The sequence below is a fragment of the Akebia trifoliata genome, chromosome 8 (assembly GCF_017979445.1).
Source record: "Akebia trifoliata isolate Shusen 1 chromosome 8, ASM1797944v1, whole genome shotgun sequence".
NCBI classification, from domain to species: Eukaryota; Viridiplantae; Streptophyta; class Magnoliopsida; order Ranunculales; family Lardizabalaceae; genus Akebia; species Akebia trifoliata.
This window is the reverse complement of record NC_141382.1, coordinates 27,652,666-27,675,551: the sequence shown is the minus strand read 5'-3', so window position 1 is coordinate 27,675,551 and position 22,886 is coordinate 27,652,666. Positions and strand designations below refer to the sequence as shown.

Sequence of the window (22,886 nt, the reverse complement as noted above, 5' to 3'; positions counted from 1 at the left end):
AACGTAGAAGACAATTCTCAATCTTGAGACCCAACTGAGAAGGAAGATATTGAAGTCGTGATCACCACAACAACTCAAGTTGATGGGTTTGACCCAAGAAGAGGTTAAAAATATGATCCGGAAGGAGAAGGAGATAGTAAAAAATACAGATATTGGCTTGGTGGCTACTCAAGCCATAAGGAGAATTCATAAATCACCCTTTACTAGGTAGAGAGAATATGATGCTTAACACCTTCCCCATTCTCTAATCGAATCCCCTTACGTTATCCACAACTTAAGTTTGACTATTTTGAATAGTTAACAAAACAACAAAAATGCATGAGATGCATGAAATGGGTGTGTGCACATGGTGGGTATGTACCTCTTTGAAAAATAATATAATGTTAGTGTTGACATAGAAAATATCCTATGAAAAAGGATATCCTATGGAGTTATCACATTTTACATGAGTTGAAATGTTGGTTTATGATTTTAGAGAAATTTCATGGATGGAATTCCCTTAAATCCATAACCTTGATGCATACATACTTAATTAGAAACTTACTATTTTAACCCTATCAAGAGAGTTACACATTTTTTCATCATGGTCAAGCATGTGTGGTATGTATGCATAATGTACATTTTGATGTATTAGAGGAAAATGGGTTAAAAATGGACTTTAACCTCCATCCTTTCGACCAAACTACCTCAAGCATTCTTTACCCACGGTTGAGATTCAATCTACTTGGGATGAAGTAGGGTTCTATATTACATCCTAAAGGCTTCTAAAAAAAAGAGAAAAAAAAGAAGAATATGCAAACTTAAAAATAAATTAGATCCTAACCCATCTTGTATTTTGATAGTAATGAGCTTGAGCTTTGAGATGTGAACTTGAGGGTTGATTAATGTAGTTAAGGGTAAATAGTTAGAGAAGATGAGAGTTGTTGAGTTGAAGGTTGGGAGATGAGAGATGGCGTAGAGATTTTGATAGAGTTTTAGGTTGAGAGATGTGGGCTTGAGAGCATGAATTGCTCATAGAAAATGAAACTATTTATAGAGTTTTTTGAGAACTTTTGAGGATAAAGTGGTCTAACCCTAAAAATAAAGAGAATGTACATAAGGTTTAAGTTATTTCTTTTTGAATTTTTTATTTTTATTAGGGTGAAGGTGAAATTTGTGAGATGAAACCCTAAAAGCATATTTGATTTTTGATTTTTTAGAATATAGAGGTGAGAGAACAAAAGTACTTTTGGGAGGATGAGTAGGGGAGTGACATGTGTAAAGGTGAAGTAGTTGGTAAAAAGTAGACCTTGGTTCATTTGTAAATAACTCATAAAGGAATGGTGAATGTATGTATTTAAAGATTCTCAACTTGTAATACCCCGAATTTTTAATTCGTATCTCAAGGAAAATTAATAGTAAAATTTTAAAAAAAATTTAAAAGAAAAACTTAGGGTATAATACTCAGATTTTGTTATGTTCATTTTCAATGAGAACCGACTTTGCCATTGGGTTCAAAAAGGTCAAATTCGAGTTTGGATGAAAATGTTATAAAATCCTCGAATTTCGTGTTGAGTGGGACCTAAAAGAATAAATTTTTCTTTAGAGAGAGAATCAAGAACATTCAACCACAACATTAGGTCTGAAACAAAAAAATATTCAAAATAGAATACTCATTTGTCATTTTTCAAGTCTAAATAGTCAAGTTACCACTAAAAATAGAAACACAGGAAAAATTACAAAAGATGTCCTCAGTCCTTTTGTATATAAAAGAAATGTGACTTTTTTTTTTTTTTTTTCTTTTTCTTCTTCTCCAAAGAACTAAACACTAACTTATTCTCAACCCAAGGGTTTCGACCTATTCTCATCAAAATCTAACGCAAACGAGTTCGAGTTGATCGTCGACGAAGAAGAAAAAGTCGTCGGCATTGACGAGCTTCACATTTTCATCAGCTTGGATCTTCACTTTCTTTTCTTTCTCTCCATATCTCATCAAAATTAGTGAGTGAGTTTAGATATCACCAATTTGGAGTTTCATCTCGTTAGTAGAAGACTCATTGTCTATTGTAAAAAAAAGAGAGTGCCGTCGTCGAAAACTTTGCAAACCCTCGTTTGTTTTGCACTCAAGTCAACCCAACCTCGATTCTCGTGCCATCCAACTTTGATTTTTATACTAGCTCATCACCTTTGCCGATTATGAACTTTGGTAGGAGACTTGCAATTCCTAGTGGTAACCGTAGATTTTGAAGCATGCATTTAAGAATTTTTATCGAACATATGTCATATTTGTAAATCATAGAAATCCTTTGTTTGATTTTCATTTCAGGTTAGAATTAGAGATTTGATATGTTTTTATCAAGTGTTAACATCAAATTCATGGGTGAGTCAATTGATTCGAAGAACGGAAGAGAAACCCAAAAAATTGTTCAAAAAACCAAAAAGTTTGAGCAAGTTGGAGCTTGCTGACAGTGCCGCCGTTAGAAATGTTTTTGATAAAAAATGAATTCTGGCTTCTAGGTTGCTCACCTCATAGTTCCTAAGTAAATGTCCTCTTTAATTTTTTATTTTAAGTTCTTTTCATTTACTTTAAGCTCTTTAATGAAATTATGGTTTTACCCCCCATTTTGGAATACTGGGAATGATTTCAAAATCCAAATCTCAAAGGATCAAAATCCAAATTTTGATTTCAAGAATAAAACGTAAATTTCAACGTTTTTGTCAGATTTTCAAAAGTGAATATCTTTTGCGTTATTTCAATTAAGTTATAAAAATTACATGGTGTCGAATGTCGTGTTTAAGGCTTTCATTTTCAAAAACCTATTTTCAATTTCAAGAACTTTGAAAAATTGAGATTCCGATACTTAGCCAAATTTTCACCAGTTTTTACAATTTTGGCAGTTTGACTTTATACACTTATTGGGACCCCTTTTTAACTAAAATTTAGTAGTTTTTCGATTGAATGATCAACATGAAATTGAAAGCTTGAAAAAGAAAGATTGGACTTGAAAGGTTTAAAAATGAAAATATCGAAAAATGAGAAAATTGATAAAATGGTAAAATTCTAGAATCACACCCGAGGGGCGATGTCTGCATTTTACATTGATGTATTGTGTGTAGGTTGGTGGACGGATATCTAGTAATAATGATTATGGTTGCATGTTTATTTAATTTCTGTTAGTGCAAGGCACTGGTTTATGTTTCCGTTCAGTTATTTACTTTAAGCCGGTGGGCCACTGTTGCATGATAGGAACTGGATATCCATTCTCAACCTTGTATTGTTAATTTCTTTTTTGTTTTTAAATAAAAATGATATCTATCTATATATATATAGGGTGAGGTTCCTACGACCCCCATTATGACCCCCATCGCGATCCCCGATGTCAGCCGTTCGATTCTCACGGCATCTACGGTCCAGATCAACCATTCGATTGTAAAATAACAAAAATTCGTTATTTACAAACGCCTCCCCGTAAACAAAAACAAAATCAGAAACTCTCTTCCTCTTCGTCTTCTTCGTCCTCTTCAAACTCACATCTGCGACAACCCCCATTGCCGTCTTCCTCATCTATCTCTTTCTCTCCCTCTCTAACTCGTTGTGAAGAAACGAAGAGCTCGATCTTCGTCTTCTTCTTCACTCTCTTCCTCTTCGACAGATCTGAGATCTCCATCTTCGTCTTCTTCTTCACTCTCTTCCTCTTCGACAGATCGAGATCGATCTTTGTCTTCTTCGTCCTCTTCTTCGTTTCTCAATCTAAATTAAGCACGCGATTTCATAAAATCTGTATGATTTTCTCAATCTAAGTTGAACAAGTTTTACATGATGGAGATTTGGCTCAACATGTTGTATTCACAGTGGGTAATAGAGAAACCAACTTGATATTATTGAAAAATAAAAGGTAGAATCAAATCAAGATAATATTTAGATCAATCCTTTCTTCTTCCACCAACTCGGATTCGTCCTCATCTCTTTCCCTCTCTCTCTCTCTCTCCAACAGAAACCCTAAGGTAAACCCTTAAATTTTTTTTTTATTTCATATTTTTATTTCATTTGTTTTTTTTTATGTATCGATTATGACGAATCATCGACAAATTTTATTTTGAAGCTGCTTTGTTTCACTGATATTGAGTTATTGTTGTGTGTTTCATTTTTCATTAATTAATGGTCTATGGATATTGAGTTAATTGCATCGCTTCCTTTCCGATGGTATATTATACGTATGGATTTGTTTAGAATTAAAATATCCAAGTATCCACCAAATCAGAAACCCTTAATTACTTTTTATTTTAAATTTCTTCGGTTATTCTGAGTTTTATATATGTTTAACTGAAAATTTTACAGTCCTTATGCGTTTAATTTGAAGAAATGGATTCGAATGGAAATTCCTATGTGTGTTTTTATTTTTATTTTTTATGATTGTTCATGTTCGGATCGGACACCAATTCAACTAAGAAATTCTTGAACAAATAGTGTTGTTTTTAGCCATTGTTTTGCTTGGGTTATTTCTCAATCTTTGTTTTCCATTATTTATTATGTGGTTATGTTCATCCTATTAGGATTGCTTTTTTTCTTCTAAGATATCTGCCAATGATGTATAAAACTATACACGTATTATCAGATTAACATGATGATATGTTATTGTCACTACCACTGAGGCATATCTGCAATTAAATGGAGATTCACCCCTTAAAAAAATAAGTCATCATTGAGAATAAGTGAAAATTGAGGTGCCAATAGAAATACACTCTCAAATTTTTTGTTTTGTTTTAGATTTGTATTTGTTAGATTTAAGATTTTATATGGGCCTAATCCTAATTGTAAATAACTGTTGAAGTTGTTTCAATGTGTTATAACACTTTGTAATGTTGAGAATAGGTAAAAGTTGGGGTGCCAATAGAAACACACTCTTTCATTATTTATTAGATTTAGGATTTTATATAAGCCTAATCCTAATTGTAAACGACTACTAAAGTTGTTTCAATCTGTTATGATGCTTTGTATGTTGAAATAATTAGTTGAACCAAGCTTTTGTAATGTTTGGATTGTGTGTTTTAATATTTAACTAGGGTGTGATAAATTATTTATGAAATTGGGGATGTAATAAGTAAATGTAGATCACTTACTCATTCATTACAAGTGGCCTTAGAGATTTGGTCATATTTTCTAAGGCTTTTCGGGGTAAGTTAACTAGCTATTTGACACACATGCCACTAATCCTTTTGAGGATTTTAGAAATGGCTTTCCATTTATTCTTTTAGATAGCTTCGAGTATCATTGATTTGAATGTAAGAAATATGAGTTGGCAACTCCTTTTGTATTATTATTTAGATGTTGAATAAATATAAATTTCAATATATTTAGTTAACCTCAACTGGGACTTTGTTAATTTGTTTTAGATAATTCTTCATGGATATGATTGACTTTGACAAGTGTGGAAGTGTGCATGTGAATGAAAATGTGGAATCATCTTCGATTATGGAAGTAGATATTGGGGAACGTGTTGATTGCCTCAGTCCTAACAAAGATGTTCGAAAGTTTAATGCACCATATGCTGGGATGGTTTTTGATTCAAGTGAGGAAGTAAAAAAATGCTATGAAGAATACGGACGTCAGGAAGGGTTTTGCATTCGTGTACGAAGTAGTTTAAGGACAATAAAAGGTTCAAATACGGTGACTAGGATAAGATATGTTTGCATACATGAAGGCAAACATACATCGAGGATAAAAGAAGATGCGATAACAGATGAGAATGAAAAGGGGAAGAAGAGAATTGTAAGAAATTGTTCTACTTTTAAATGTGGATGTGAAGCAAACATGCGTATTGTATTCGATCAACATGTAGTAAAATGGAGAGTGTCGGTTTTCAATGATGATCATAATCACAAGGTTGTCACGCCATCGAGGAGAATGAAAATGAAGTCGAATCGAAATATGCCGAGCGTAGCTAAGGATCTAACAGAAACATTTCGTAATCAAAACATTCAAATTAATAAAGTTCCATCAATTCTTCGTGGAGATATGATCGGTTTTTATGATAGAGACTGTTACAATCACCTTTGAAATGTTAGGCGACAGGATTTGGAAAGAGGTGATACACAATGTATACTTGAGTACTTGATTGAAAAACAGAATGAAAATCCATAATTTTTCTATGGGATACAATGTGATGAAGATGGGAGAGCAGTTAATTTTTTTTGGGTGGATGCGAGGTCAAGATTGTCATATGAATATTTCGGTGATGTGGTTACATTTGATACAACTTATAGGACAAATAAGTACAAGATGCCGTTCGCCCCGTTTACTGGAGTCAATCATCATTTTCAATCTATCCAATTTGGATGCACTCTTCTAGGAGATGAGACAGAGACTACTTTTGTATGGTTGTTCGAGATGTGACTTAAAACTATGAGGGAAAAACATCCAATTTCAATAATCACAGACCAGGACTTGGCAATGAGAAATGCAATTGCCAAAGTTTTTCCCAACAGCCGTCATCATCTATGTATTTGGCACATTCGGAAGAAATTTGCGGAGAAATTATTTCATAAATACTTTGAAAATTCTACTTTCAGAAGTAAGATAGAAAAATGTATTTGGTCGACATATTCTGGGGAAGAGTTCGAAAAACAGTGGCATAATGTGATTTAGGAAAATGGATTAGAAGAAAATGAATGGTTGCAACACCTGTTTGAAATACGGGAATCTTGGGTGCCTACGTATAATCAAACAAATTTTTTTGCTGGTATGAATACCACTGGGCGTAGCGAAAGCATCAATGCATTTTTTGATGGATTTGTTAATTCGACAACAAGTCTCAGAGAAGTTGTTGTGAAGTATGAAGAAGCTTTGAAGAATATTTTGAAAAAGGAGAGTGATGAAGATTATGAGACAGAGCACAAGTTTCGATGTGTCAATGACAATGACTTGCTTTTGAAACATGTAGCAACAATTTATACGAGAAGTATATTTGAAAAATTAAAGGAAGAATGGGTCCAAGTTTTCCGATATAAAGTTGAAAGAAGGGAGATGGAAGAAGGAATTCAGACGTTTTTTGTGAAAACAAAGTTTGGCGAGCCTGATGACTTTATTTTGAAAATAAATGTGGATACCTACGAGGGTACATGTGGGTGTAAAAAATTTGAGTTTCTTGGAATTGTTTGTCAACATTTTTTAAAGGTGTTCACACATCTTGACATTGATGTTATACCATCACACTTTATTATTGAGAGATGGAGACAAGGGGCCTATAAATTTAGGGTGATGGATGTACAAGTAACAATCGATGGTTATGAACCTTCCGAAGCATTGAGATATGGTAATATGAGTAAACAGGCTACTACATTAGCCAGTTATGCATCATCTTCAATGAAAGCATACGCATTTTTCACGAATACCGTAAATGATTTGTCAAAATAAATTTATGCAATTAAAATGGAAGAAATTATAGAAATTGTTGCTCAAACGAATGAAGAGGTACTTGAAAAAGGAAAATGTAACCTATCTCAGTTACTTTTAGACCCGAATGTCACGCAAACAAAGGGTAGAAAGAAGGATGACAAGGGAAAAAAAAAGTTGATACTACGGGTAGGTTGAAAAGCAGTATTGAGTTGAGCCAACAAAAGAAGAAAAGAAAATGTGCATTCTGTCATAACCTTGGACACAATAAGCTAATATGTCCTGTGAATCCAAATAGAAAGAAAAAAGATTGTATTCAAGGTAATTATAAGTATCTTTATAAACTAATGACTTGATTTAATGCATTTAATTGAATAAATTTTAAGTAATGTCTTATTTATTTATTTATGAATTTTTCCTCAGAAATTGATGATATACAAGAATTGGGCAAAGACATGGAGAGCGATCATGAGGCCTTTCATTTGGAATGAGGGTATGTTATGTTTGAATATATTCTCACTTAATGATTTTCTTAGTCTGTTGGAATATAATATATTTTCACTTACTGATTTTCTTAAGTTGCTTTTTTTGGTAATTCCTGAAAGTATGGTTAGTATTTTTTGGTTGTTTATTGATTGATTTGATTACTAAATTTGCAGAATGTTATAATTGACCAAATACTAGAACCTGGAATACGGGTAACTGCTGCTATGGGTACCAAGATGCGTTATACCAAGATGTTGACATATATCTTTTCGATGATCCTTTTATTGCTGTGGATGCTCACACGGGAACGTATTTGTTTAAGGTAACTCTTCTTTTTTTGACTTCTAATTCCTTGTTGTTTCGTTGAATATGATTCTGAGTTGTTGTTCACTAGTAACTGAGATTTTGGTTTTCTCATTTTCTTTTGAAATCTATATAGGTTTAGCTCATTGGGTATCCTTTCAATGAGACTATAGCTTTTTATTTTACTTTTTTTCCCCACTGTTTTGGTTAAATAAACATTTAATCATCAAGGGATTCTTATTTGTGCAAAAGATATGTCTAGCTTGGAATGAGCATGAAGAAATGAATGATACTTCTTTAATTTTGGGTTTTTCTAATGAATGATTCTTATTTGTGCAAAAGATATTTCTTCATTTTTTTGTTTGCAAGTATAATTGAGGTCCATTTGATGAATTTAAAAAATACTAGTAACAAACCACAGAAGGTGCTTGTCTTGTTGAGTTTGCATTTAAGTGATGAGGTACAAAGTTCTCAAACAATGTTGCTGGGGTTTGTATTGTATCTTGAAATTAAAATGAGGAATAGTTGTTTCAGATCATCCTGTGTTGTATATCTGGCATAGGCTGGTGCTTTAAGCTTTGTTCATTGGTTTCTTTATGTATAGTTCCCCCCAAGGCCAAATCCCTCTCATTGTTACAAATGGTGTAGAACTACTAACATGAAGGCGCCACCCTGGTGAGGTGGTAAAGTATGTGTTAATACCATAGACCTAGGATCAAAAACCTGGCTGCATTCTTAAACCTGTCATCAATAAAAGAAAACTAACCACTTCTGTTTCATAAGATGACATTTGCACACGCAATGGATTGGGTTAGGATCGGGTCAGTTTCAATCTGGAATCAAATTGATAATAATTGCATTGGATCCAGAATGGCTCTGATACTTCGGATCAGATTCTTATACAATCTCCGTATTAGGACCCAAATCTGCTCTAATGACAATTTGTTAAGATCCAGGTCCAATCAATCCAATTTAATATATGAAATATGGATACACATCATATTTGGATATTGAAATCAAGGATATTAGTCATATAAAACTTAGTTTTCTTTCCTCATGGAAATGCCAACTTAACTAAGTTTGTAAGACACCTTTTTCCATATAATTTTTAGTTCTATAAATTTCTCTTTTTCCATATAATTCTATTAGAATTGGAGCATTTAAGATTTTAAAATATTGGATACAGGTTGGAAAAGCATATTTTGAGCTGGTAGATTACTTAGAAGCTGATCTGATTCAACCAAAAAGAAAAAGCGAATCGAATACTGTAGCTACAAGCATACGTGGGACTTCCTTGATTCGTTAGAGTCATGTGCACCTTCAACTGCTCCAGCACCCATTAATAACAATAGTGAAAAATGCTCGCTCTCACAGTGGGTTCTGCTTCTGCCCCACCAACAGGAACAAGGACGAAATGCAGATGTTTTAAGAGGTGTAGAGGGGTTGCAGTAGTTCATTGAGGTTAAATAACTAAATTTTCTTGAGTTTCAGGCATACTTGTCCCTTCTAGAGGGAACAACAATTGTAGTTGAACTAATAACAATGATGACTGATCACTACAATATCATGCACCAAATGCATCATTTTCTCTCGTTTTGCTTATTACCCATTTGATAGGAAGCTCGAATATCAATTACCCATTTTTTTATTTTCTCTTTTGTTGGAGTTTCATGTAGATTTTTGTTTGATTTTTGTTCGATTTTTGTTCCTACTTTGATACCCATATACCGAGTTATGTATAATCTTTCAAATTTTCATTTTTTTTTCTTTGATAGGTATAAGTGTGAAGGAATGGTAACATTTCTGCATGTTCAATACTACTTGACTTCAAATCCTTTTCATTCCTTTATTTGATGAAGTATCCATTTGATAGGTGTTATTGATTGTGCAAGTGTGCCAACATATATTAGTTTTGTAGAATCTTTGCAAATTTTCTATTTTTCACTCTCACATGAGGTCAAATACCTCTGTATCTATCATTTGGTGAAGTATCTGTATAATGGGAAGCTCAAATGTCACTTCTCTACAACTTTGTTACTCCATCTGCTGGTGTTTCATACAGTTTTGGGTGTGTTCCTGCATAGATAGGATAGCATATTTTTGTAAAATCTCTAAAAAGAAAAAAAGAAAAAAAAAACTTTCTCTTTAAATGGGTTCAAATTCATCTATTTCTATCCTTTGATGAGCTTCCCTTTTTCTGGGCAGCTCAAATGTCCCCTTATGTTTTCTGTTTTTATATTATCTCCCAAAATTTTCTGTTTTCAACCTTATATATCTCTTGATTTTGAGTGGTTATTGTCCCTGCTGTGATAAACAGTTCAGTGGATTCCAATCCATCTCTTTTCTATCCTTTTGTGAGGTTACCCATTTGATAGGAAGCTCATATATCACTTTTTATGTTTTTATGCTTTCATTTATTGCAATGGGTATCGCTGATTTTTGTGTTCATTGAGAAAATGTTTCTAGAATGACACTCCACACTTCTTTATATCTTCTCATGACACTCCACACCTCTTATATGTGGTGGCTGTTTTTTTCTCCCCTTGTGGAGGGATGGCATGGCCAATTAAGATTGTCCATCTAATAAACAACCATATGGTTTGGCCACGCAGATAGTAAACTTGTACACATCATGCCTGTGCCCTATACTTTGTCCTGTCCTTTTTCCCTGTGTGCAGCGTCCATTTAGTTTTTAGATTTTTTTTTTAATAAGTATATTTTTATTAAAAAAGAGAAGAGAAGAACATGAGGATGAGGTGGCCCCCTTATAGAGCAAAGATGAAAAAGAAAAGAAAAAAGAAGAACAAAGAAACCCCAAAAAAGAAAGAAACAACCACGTCCGACTCAATTTACAAAGAACAAAGCTCTTCTCACTTTAATTGTATTATACTTCTATGCTCATTGTTTTGTTGAAAAATTGTTAGTGGTTTCAATGAATTTACAACTATAGGTGGTTACTCAATACAATGGCCTTGATGAGTACTTGAAGGTTGTGGATGCTTTCTTGGATATTATTCTTCAATATCAGATGGTAAGTTTGAGCACTGTTGAACTTGGAATCTATTTTTGATTTTATGCTTACACATTCATCCTTGCCAATTTGAAGTTTATGTTCTTGCCTATTGTGTTACTTTGCTTTGGGTCTCATTTCCTCTCTTTTTGTTAAGAAAAATCACTTCTTTAAAAGGAAAACAACCATATACTCATACATTTTTCTCCAACATATTTCTCATTTAGTGTGTTGGTGAGTAACATTAATTCACCTGAATAAAATGGTGAAATCAGGTCGACATATATGGCAGTTATGCTGCATTGTCTTTCTACTTAAAAATTCAAGATTTGACTATAAACCTTGATTTTTTTATACGATAGTCTATAAAAGCATATCCACTAAGGGTTATTGAAAAAGTTTTGAGATTAGTTGGCTAATATATAAAGGTCTCAGGACTTGCATTCCATAACAAATAAATTCTTATGAAGTGGTGAATTACGATGACGAGCCAAACATTTTTATCATTTTCATTTTCCAATGCATGTATTGAATTTGTGCAAAGTTCATTTTCACACCCAGCTGTTAACATTCAATAACATCACTGTTACTTATCATGCTGTAGTGTCAACAAATGTCATTTTACTATTGATCCATTGTATTTTTTGTTGTTGTTCCTCAAATGTGCTAAAGGTTGAGCATAAAAATGGGTCTAGTCCGAGTACAAATGCAGTTGTTGCACTTTGAAACTAGTCCCTATTGCATTGTAGTTCTGTTAAAAAGCCCCTTAAGTTATGAATTTATGCTAGTTTGTTAGCACTTGCATTTCCTTTCACTAATGGGAAAAATGTTATTATGCTTTGTGATTAGCTTTTTCATGATTGATTTTGCTTATGTTTGGTTCATCGGTTTGCGAGGATTACAGTGTTCTTGATTACTAGGAAAAAGTGGCCGATGGTTTCTATGACATATACAAGCTCTCCATGGATTCTGCAAACCAAGGAAAAATGCCGTCACTTGCAGATCTCCAAAGAAACCTCGGGAACCCAGGCTTTGAAGTTGTTGTCAATCGAGCCATTGACCATGCTCTTGAAGAGTTGGAGCAATTGCACACTGTCTCACATTTGACTGTCCTGCCACTGAGTTCGGTCTTTTGGTCCAAAGGCTTGCTGACCTTGTTACAGAGCATATGGGTGGGCCAATTAGGGATGCTAATATATGATGGTGAGGTGGATGGAAAGAACTATCGAGTTACGGGCTTCTCTTCACACAAGTATATTGCCTATTGGGTCCGTAAAGATTAGTGTTGTACTTGTGTTTCACTTGAGGACAATTTTATAGTTATTAGGAATTTAGGAATTTTCATGGAATTTAATCTTTTCTGGAGAAGACAATGCTAATGTAAGTAATGAGGATGAAGATGTGAATCTAGAGGAGTTGGGTAGGGCATTCTTTGATCCATTTAGTTGACTAGTAGATTTGGATAGATGTGTTCCTTTTTCCATTGTAACTATCAAGTTTTGTTGATGTAAAGGAGATGGATGGATTTATTCACCAATAGCTATTAAGTTTTGTTGATATAATGAAAATGGTTTTAATGGGTCATTGGGTAAAGAAGATTCTATTACCATCTTACAATCCATTTAATTCTTCAATCTCCATTCTTCACCAAAATTTTTCCCATAGTGGTCAAAAGAACCAGAGAAAAAAATCCAAGTACTTGATTAAGCAACATTTCAAATCCCACAGTGGATCTCTTTTTAATTAGTGGTTAAACTCTTTTAAGACATTATCAAGTCTTGATTGACAACCTAGGCTACCTTAAAAATTAAAATGCATGAAACAGGGGAGGTGAATTGCAACTCTGATTCACCAGAAACCAAAAAATACATTTTACATTGAAATAGAATAATAAAAAATAATAAACAACAGAAGCAATTTATGAGAAATGCACATTTGATCCAGAGTGTACTTATTTTTCATAAAATAAATATTCAACTGTTCTATACAGATTTGAAAGACCAAGGATCAAACACCACAGTACCAAATGTAAGAAATTTCATAAGTATTTGGTTTAACATGATCTATGGATATAAGCTTTATCCTGTACAAATGTAGGAAATTTCCTGAATATTTTTCATCCCCTATGCACAATACGAAATCAGGCGGCTTTCCTCGATTCAACATGGTTTCTATGAGGCTTTTGACAGCTATACCTTTACTTATTTCCTGCAGGTTTCCCAGAAACAGATCACTCTTTATATATCTTTCACCATAATCATAAAATCAAAGTACAAGTTTAACATGGCAAGGGAAGACTTTGGAAAAAACGATGAAATATAAAAAATAAAAGATTTATTAAAAATTATGAAAAAGTACGTATATCTAAGGGTTACTTCATCCCCATATGCAAACAAGGGGTTACTCCATGTTTACAATTGCAAACTTAGTCAATCGAACATCATTTACATTGGCAGATGCAGATCGCAAGTTCTGATAACTGCTACCACCAACCCTCTTAATAAGAACATAAGAACCAAGTATTCCTTGTCCAAGAATAGTAGGTGAAGGTTGAGAACCAATAATGTCGTTAGATGCTTGAACTTTCGGACGAAATGAAGCAACAGTGTCATTACTATATCATCTCCATGGGCAGACAGAACCATTAGCAGAAATGTTTGGTACTTCATTAAATTAAGAATTATTGGAAAAAAGCAAGCAGACACATATGGCTCATACCTGTTGTTGTTGTTTATAATTTGCATATCCTGGATATGCTCTATAAGCATACATGTTAGGATCTTGGGATCAATAACTCCCTCTGGCACAGAGATCAAGAAAATTAAAGAGAAGGAAAATGTGATTAACAACATATCCAAGTGAAAGCATAGCCATTCCATTGCAACAGCAGCATTAAATTTGGGCCGGGAATAACCATCCATCAGCTTCAGGTTCGTGGCCATGAATCTTGATTCCTGGTCAAAGCTTCTGATTGTCGTTGATCCCGAGATAGATTCTGAAAAATGTTGTATGACTGGAGCATTACATACTCTAGTCAGCCGTGCTAGTTATCGCGCTGGAGGTAAGTAGTATTGCTGGGGAAAAAAACTAAGAACTGTAACAAATCCTATTACTTGGAGTACTCAAGTGATTGGATATGGAAAAATTTTACATTGATGTCACCCTCCAATCAGTCGTGCTATTTTATATGCATGTATACTTAATTAAGAGACCTATATTCTACACCTAGATAGACATTATGCAAGATGCAATCTAGAAAGGAAATACATAGAGATTTGAGAATCGAGACAAAGTGCTGAAGAAAACATGAATCTGTAGGCCGCCTTGTTACAGATTACAAATATAAAAAAAATTGCAAGAAAGTAGTCCCTTACATATGGGGTTGGACAGTTATACAAGACCTGTGGTTCAAATGGAAAATGCACAAAGACTGAACCATAAAAACCGTAGCAAGCACACATTTTCATTTAAAAAATAAAATTAACAAGAACATGAAAGCATAACTATCTTCCAAACGGACAAGTAGATATATGGTATGTATCGATCGGATGAATGACCATCAGATTCATATCTAATGATTCAAGTAAGAGGGATGTACTCTTTCAGGTTGAACACCAATGGTCCACATAGATAATTGCAATTTTTTCAACGATCAATGGTCAAATGTCGGGGGTTGCACCCGTCCATTATGAGCAATGATCAACTTAGTTAAACACCCAAGTCCAATGGTCAATCCGATCAAACCAATCGATAAGTACAAAATGTGCCTCATAAGCGCCAAGTACACTACGAATGTGCGCATGAATGTGTTGTTTCGCCGCTTTTAGTCCTTAAATTTGTTACACTAATGTTCAAAACTTATATTCTCCTCGACCATGTGAAATTATTATTCCAAGAAAAAATCGACCAATCTGACCTCACGTACTGAAGGCCACACTGAGAAATATATCTATCGAATGGTTCAAGAGTCCGCACTGGAATCAGGATTCCAACCAATTTGCTTCTCATGATAATAAACCATATTTAAAATCCCATAAACAATCAATGGACCATTAACTCAATGAGCAAAATATCAATTAAAAATTGTTCCAGAATAGAAAATTATCTATCACAGGATTTGATGCATAAACCACCACAATATAGAATATTTACCATGATTAGTGAACTGGAGATACTTCAAATTAGTATAATATTTACTATTATTCTATATAATAAGTACCATTTTATAGTTATCTGCAATTGCTAATGTAATATTTAGTATGATTAGTGAACTGGAGACACTTCAAATTAGTTTTATAAGTAAAATTTATAAACATTTTAGCTGATTTCTGTCGATTAGAACGAGTACGAATGTGATCAGAATAACATCAGAGATAATTTTGTTCCTTGTGATTCAAATGTAGCCTAAAAACGTGGTTTTTAACATAAATGCAAGCTGAACCAAACAGAAATGCCAATAGAACCAAACCAAACAAAGGACCGTTTGGGTTACCAATATTTTATAAACTTTTCCACATGCTGAGGCTTTGTGAACTCAACCCACAGACTCAACTGCACTTCCTTGCCCTTTGAGGTCTCATTCACTCCTGGTTTCCCTAACTTCTTTCTTGGCCAGAACATCAACCATGGATTTCCATCCTCTCCTTTAGGAATCAACAATGGAGACATCCAACCCTTATTGGAGACAATCAACAATGGCCCATGAGCCTTGACCAACAAAGCAGTGAAAAAAAAGCAGCTTTCAAAACAAAATTTGGCGATGATTCGTCATAATCGATACATAAAAAAAAACAAATGAAATAAAAATATGAAAAAATAAAATAAAATTTAAGGGTTACCTTAGGGTTTCTGTTGGAGAGAGAGAGAAAAAGGGAAAGAGATGAGGACGAAGCCGAGTTGGTGGAAGAAGAAAGGATTGATCTAAATATTATCTTGATTTGATTCTACCTTCTATTTTTCAATAATATCAAGTTGGTTTCTCTCTTACCCACTGTGAATACAACATGTTGAGCCAAATCTCCCTCATGTAAAACTTGTTCAACTTAGATTGAGAAAATCATACAGATTTTATGAAATCGCGTGCTTAATTTAGATTGAGAAACGAAGAAGAGGAAGAAGAAGACGAAGATCGATCTCGATCTGTCGAAGAGGAAGAGAATGAAGAAGAAGACGAAGATGGAGATCTCAGATCTGTCGAAGAGGAAGAGAGTGAAGAAGAAGACGAAGATTGAGCTCTTCGTTTCTTCGCAACGAGTTAGAGAGAGAGAGAGAGAGAGAGAGAGAGAGAGAGAGAGAGATGAGGAAGACGGTGATGGGGGTTGTCGCAGATGTGAGTTTGAAAAGGACGAAGAAGACGAAGAGGAAGAGAGTTTCTGATTTTTGTTTTTGTTTACGGGGAGGCGTTTATAAATAACGAATTTTTGTTATTTTACAATCGAATGGTTGATCTGGACCGTAGATGCCGTGCGAATCGAACGGCTGACATCGGGGGTCGCGATGGGGGTCGTCATGGGGGTCATAGGAACCTCACCCATATATATATATATATGGAAATGTTCAGCACCAAACATTTTGGCAAAACATTTTTCAAATCATGGGTTAGAAGTTTTGGAATAGGCTGATTGTTGGTGAGAATGATCTCTACGGTAAGGAGATCATCATCACCAAAAATCAGCCCATTCCAAAACTTCTAACCCCATCAAAAATGATTTACAAAAAATGGACGGTCCACAATTTTTCAACTCGTAAACATGGGGCTAGAAGTTTTGGAACAGACTGATTTTTGGTGAGGATGATCTCCTTACTGTAGAGATCATCCTCACCAAAAATCAGCCCATTCCATAACTTCTAACCCATGTAGGACAAAAATGGTTGGCTAAAATGTTGGCCAAAATTTTTGGTGCTGAATGGGACCCATATATATATATATATATATATATATATCTATCATCCGAAGTGTACTATCTTAGGATGTACAGTAGGGATAACCAAGCTCATACGTGGTATGAGACACGCATTAGAGTGGAGTCACAACTAGAATCCGGGTCCATTCATTTCTATCTTTATCAGTGAACTTGTATTGTAGAGGTGATCGTATATGAATGGAATTGTATATTTTGGAAATCACATGCACGTCTGATCGGTATAGACAAAGATGATTAGTCAGTGATCACTAATAATCTAGAGTAGTCGAACGTTCTTACACATTGAAAAGAGACCCATTGCTTACGGTCACATCAAACAGCCTACTTGAGCCGGATAAATGGTCATTCAATGTGGTAAGCGCAGTGACTGACCACAAAATTGAGAACTAAAAGCCAGTAAAATGTTATAACATAATGTTCCGACTGGGAACAATCCAATCGTGAATCCCAACTCTTTAATTCTACTACTTCACCATTTTGTAATATGTATCTGTTGTTTTATTTTGAAATATAAACTAAAAAGCATGTTTACTATTTCAAACTTGTCAGTTATATTTGTATAGGAATGAAAATGTGTAGTGAGTATTAATGACTGATGTTATGTGAACCTTTAAACTATTTAGTTGCTCATCCTTAGTTAAATGTACTAGTTCATCGTAGTTTAATTTGTAAAGTTTTGCATGTATTGAAATGATTCAGTATGATTACTCGATCACGTTAAGTGAGGTTCTTGGTAGGAATTGTTTGTGGACCTACTGGGTAACCATTGTTACTCACCATTTCCGTCTATCTTTTTTAGTTACAGAGTTTGCAGTTGGTGAGGCGAGTATAGAACCATTAATCAAGGAGCATCTGGGTGGTCGGATCGACGATCAGAGTCTGCTACTTGGTGAGCAATGAGACTACTTCCACTAGGAGTCATTTCGTCCAGGAGATGTATATAGTTTTTGAGCCAACTGATAAGTCTATGTTAGAAAACATAAATTTTTGTAATCCTGTATATTATTACCTTTTGCGCAACTCTGATCTAACTCTCATTGTTCGAAATTTACCATGGTATACTTTTTGTATATTTTTGGCACATGTTTGTGTACAAGATTTATTATATATTGGTTCAAACTTTGTCGATGATGGTATTTTTTTGTCAAATGTCGATGATACAAGTGTTAGCTAATCCTTAGCATCTTTAGAGTCATCTCCATGGCTTTAGAATTTTCTGAGGATTTTGACTAAGCTATTTTCATCTTACTTGTTGGGAAATTGAGAACTTCAAGATTTTTGTTGTTCATAGGTTATACTTTTGTGGACTAGGAATTATTTATTTATTTTTTGTTTTCATTTTTTCTCTTGGCACCAGGTACGATTTTCACCAGACCTGGTTTCCACATTTTTGCGTATCGACGTCCTTTCCAGGTTTTTATCATACCGGTGGTTTTGATTTTATCATAGACTGTTTCTTTTACTCACAATGCCTTTACGGGTTTTCACCATGCCCTTTTAGTCTATGCTCACTTTATAGATTTTCTCCTTGAATACCTTAATTATTTTTCTATGCCTCTCGTGGCTTGGTGACTCAAGTTGAACTACGAGATCGAACATTTTACTCTTCTACTGATGTTTTTAAGTAACAGACCTGGACTCCCCTCTCGAGTTCCTCTTATGATTTTTCATGGTGCGGTGACTCAAGTTGAGCTTCGAGATCAATAACTATATATTTCAAGTTGCTTTTTTTTTTTTCAAATATTCGACCCAACCTCCCCTCTTGGATCCTCCAACGACTTTGACGGATTGAAATCCGAATGGAATAGCAAGATCAAATGTACCTTAATGATATTTTTCATTATATGCTTCCCCCGTTACTCAGTTGCCTTAAGCCATTCCTTGATCTGAGAGGGCTTTAAGTAGGACGAAACGTAAGCTTAGGCTAGGATTGCTAAAGGATAAAAAAAAAATTAAATTTGGATTTATTGAGGGATAGAACGAGGTTTGTCTATTGTTGTTCCAAAAATATGATCTATGTTAAAAACGCCCTCAATCGGCGGGGTGTGCGGATTCGCTTTTGATTTTCAAGGTTTGGGAGTCGCCACCTAGTTATTACGGTCTAGGAACCGAACATTGACTCAATATGGATTAAAAAAACTAATTTATAAAAAGAAACTAAGTTTGGGGATCACGTTACGGGGTTGGAAGGTGTTAGACACCAACCCCGCCCGGCAAACGCTGGTCTCTACTAATTTCAAAGAATATTACATTACTAAAGACCTAAAATAAATAAAAAAGATAAAGAAATTATACCTGTGACGATTGCAACGACTTGTTCCCTCAGATAAAGTGAACATCTTCTCGTATAAATTCTCATCGCTTTGTTCTATTATCGGATCTGCTTCGGATATCCAAAATGAAGTATCTCCCCTTTAGATCTGAGTTTTTTCTAGTTTTGTGATGGGTTTCTTGATGGTTTTTAGAGAGTTTTGAGAGTCTTTTTGATAAAAGTTAGGGTTTGGATGATAGGTAAGGGATTAGGACTTCAAAATCAGGGTTTTGGGAAGGATAGGGTGACTTTTTGACCTACTTTTTCTAGGATTTTCTTTGACCTACGAAATTAGGGTGTGGATGCTCTCTATTTATAGAGTTTTTTGGGTAGAGTTAGTATTTAATTAGGTTTCTTTTAGGGTTTTAATTAGGGTTTTGACTTTAGTTTTATGAGATTGACTTGGTCTTTTTAGATTAGGATTTTAATTAGGATTTTGATATTAGTCTTATGAGATTTCTTGGTTCCTTTAGGGTTTTAATTAGGGTTTTGACTTAAGTCTTATAAGATTGACTTAGTTTAGATTTTTAAATTAATTTTATTAAGGTTTTATTTTATGTTAATTAATATTTTATTAATTAATTTTAAAATTAAAAATTTTAAAAATTAAAAAATTATCATTTTGCCCCCGAAGAGAACTTTTGTATTTCAAGTCAATTTTCGATGTTCCGGATGTTTTGAAATTGATTTTTTGTAAGAAATTCAATGGGATTATTGGTTTGTGTTATTTATGAATTTTTTTTGCGTGAAATGATTGTCAACCTTTATGAGGGGCATTTTCATAATTTTATCAATTTGGTGAAAATTGGTGAAATGATTTATTTGATTTCATTTGATTGTTTTTTGTATTCGAATGGATTTCCCTAAGTGTAGGGGGGTCCTAAGGATGTTTTGATGTTAGGATTATTTTGGTAATTTGGTCATTTTGAGTGATTTTTATCGTAAAGCTTCTTTTTGTCTATGAAATGATGATTTCTATGTTTTTGGGGTTATATTTTCCTAGCGTAGCGTGGTTTCTACAGTTTTGTTAGTTTGAGCTACCTAATCTAAATTTCTGAAACATATATGATAACAAATAAAACATTGAAATAAACATCCATCATTGGGAATTGTCACGATCGGGTTGACGAGTTGATTAATTAAGTAAGTGCGAAAATGGGATGTCTACAGATGCCTATTTTTGACTGAGGGTTGAAGCAAACTAGATAGCAAAATCTATTTTGATAGATAGTGTGATATCCGAATGCCAAAGGTAATGACAGTTCATTTTGCAGCCTGATTTAGCAATTCGTCGGGACGTTCGGATCCTTGAGGGTAAAACTCTCCCCGAACTAAAAAATGTCAGGTCCTTGAACGCGAGCTCTCACTGACAACATCAGATCCTTAAATTTTAGAAAATTCTCCTTGACTAATGTAAAAGTGCACGTGTGTGCATTGGTGTGATGCTAATTTTGAAAAAGTACGCTTCTATTTTGTGCATTCATGAAAAAAACTGAGTAAGGTAACTGAGCAAAACATGAAATCTGAGCAAAACCTGAGAAAAAATTTGAGTTTGAACAAAGAACAATAAGATCTGAGAAAAATTTGAGCAAAAGTTGAATGTCTTACTCTACCTGTCCAAGGTGAGACTAATAAACTAATTTTTTGGGGAGTCCTACTCTACCTACTCAGGGTGAAAAAGTAATGAACTAATTTTTTTAGGAGTCTTACTCTACCTACTCGGAGTGAAAGAGTAATGAACTAAGATTTTTTGGGAGTCCTACTCTACCTACTCAGGGTGAAAGAGTAATGAACTAAGTTTTTTTGGGAGTCCTATTGTACTTACTCAGGGTGAAAAAGTAATGAACTAATTTTTTGAGGAGTCCTACTCTACCTACTCGGAGTGAAAGAATAATGAACTAAGATTTTTTGGAAGTCCTACTCTACCTACTCAGGGTGAAAGAGTAATGAACTAAACTTTTTTGGGAGTCCTACTTTACTTACTCGAAATGAAAGAGTAATGAACTAAGCTTTTTTGGTAGTCCTACTCTACCTACTCAAGGTGAAAGAGTAATGAACTAATTTTTTGAGGGAAACAAATAGGGGATTAACACCGCATTTGATTTTTCTTTAAAAAACAAAGAGTTGGATTTTATGAAAGTCCGATCAACATTTTAACTTACTTTTGAACCTCAGGGATTTTCAATAAATTGCTATAAAGAGGGTAACCTTTTAATTCAATATTAACCTTATCCTTTGGAGTTGATTAAACTTCAGAACAAAATGTCCCTAGTTTGATAGAAAACATTGCACTAGGAATAGTTGAACTCAGTTTGAAAAAGACTGCCCCTAGTGTAAAGGGGAAAACTACATACGTTAGAAAAAGAAAATGCCCCTTGTTTTGAAGATTTGAAATATTTGATTACCGCAAGCGCAATAAAGATTTAATCTTTAACTTTAATTTTTTATATTGAAGATTCTGAGTCTGGCTCAAAGAAATTGAAACAAAATATTTCTTTCTGAAATTCATCATAGAATCTGTTCTTTCTCCCCGTTGGTTCACTTAGAGACATGAAGCTCTTCAGATCAATCATAGACGAGATACTTGTATCCACTGAGTCTATATTTGATTTAAATTGGATATTGATACTTGATCATTCGGATTTTTAATGTTTCGAATCGGACCGCCTTTTAGCTTTTCAACTCCCCGGATTTTTTCTGTTGCTATAATTTTTGCCTAAATTGCCCTTTCAAGTTTTTAATCTAGCGGACTTGCTCTAATTTTTTCCTAGACTGTATTTTCAGGTTTTCAATTTAGTGAGCTTATATTTTTTTATTTTTGCTCTGATTGTTGCCAAGGTCATCTTTTTGGATTTTCAACCTTGCAAGCTTGCCTTAATTTTTGCCTAAGTCGCCCTTCCGGGTTTTCAACCTAGCAGGCCCCATTTTCTTTTTCTTCCCTTTTGAATTTCTGGAGATACTATCTGATCATTCTTTGTTACCTTCCTTTACTTTTTCACACTGTACTCAGGAGGACTTTCATTGGTAAGCTTAGGGCTAGGCATGAAAAGAAATGAATTTTGAAGCTTAAAAAACCTGAGTGCCCCTTGTGTGGCATTTCTTTTAAATTATTTTCTTTTTCTTCCCCATTTTGACAATATTTCTTTTTCTTTTGAATTTGTTTCTTTGTGGGGGAATATATATTTTTTATTTTGATGTAGTCGAGCCTGAAGTAACTTCTCAAGTTGCCTATGTACCCAAAATTTTGGGATCAGACTAAAACGTAGTTTGAATTTTTCCCTCCCCTAGGTTAGGTGATCAGGCTGAGAAATAAAAATATTATTTTCTTTTTTTTAGAAAATGTTGCGAAGGGTTGAGAAAGAAGATATTGAACTGGGTAGCAAGAAAATTTATTTGGTCAAAAATGGCATCCGTAAATGTAGTACCGTTTGATTTTGTCAAGGTTGGTCAATTATGATAATTCAATTCCATCATGATCTT

At 34.1% G+C, this 22,886-nt stretch overlaps 1 non-coding gene across 1 annotated transcript; it reads left to right on the top strand.

Moving 5' to 3' along the window:
- The first annotated feature begins 4,559 nt into the window (after positions 1 to 4,559).
- LOC147396451 (small nucleolar RNA snoR122) lies at positions 4,560 to 4,635 on the top strand. Its single transcript, XR_015181230.1, has one exon. It is a non-coding gene; the product is annotated as a small nucleolar RNA snoR122 (small nucleolar RNA).
- Positions 4,636 to 22,886: the final 18,251 nt, after the last annotated feature.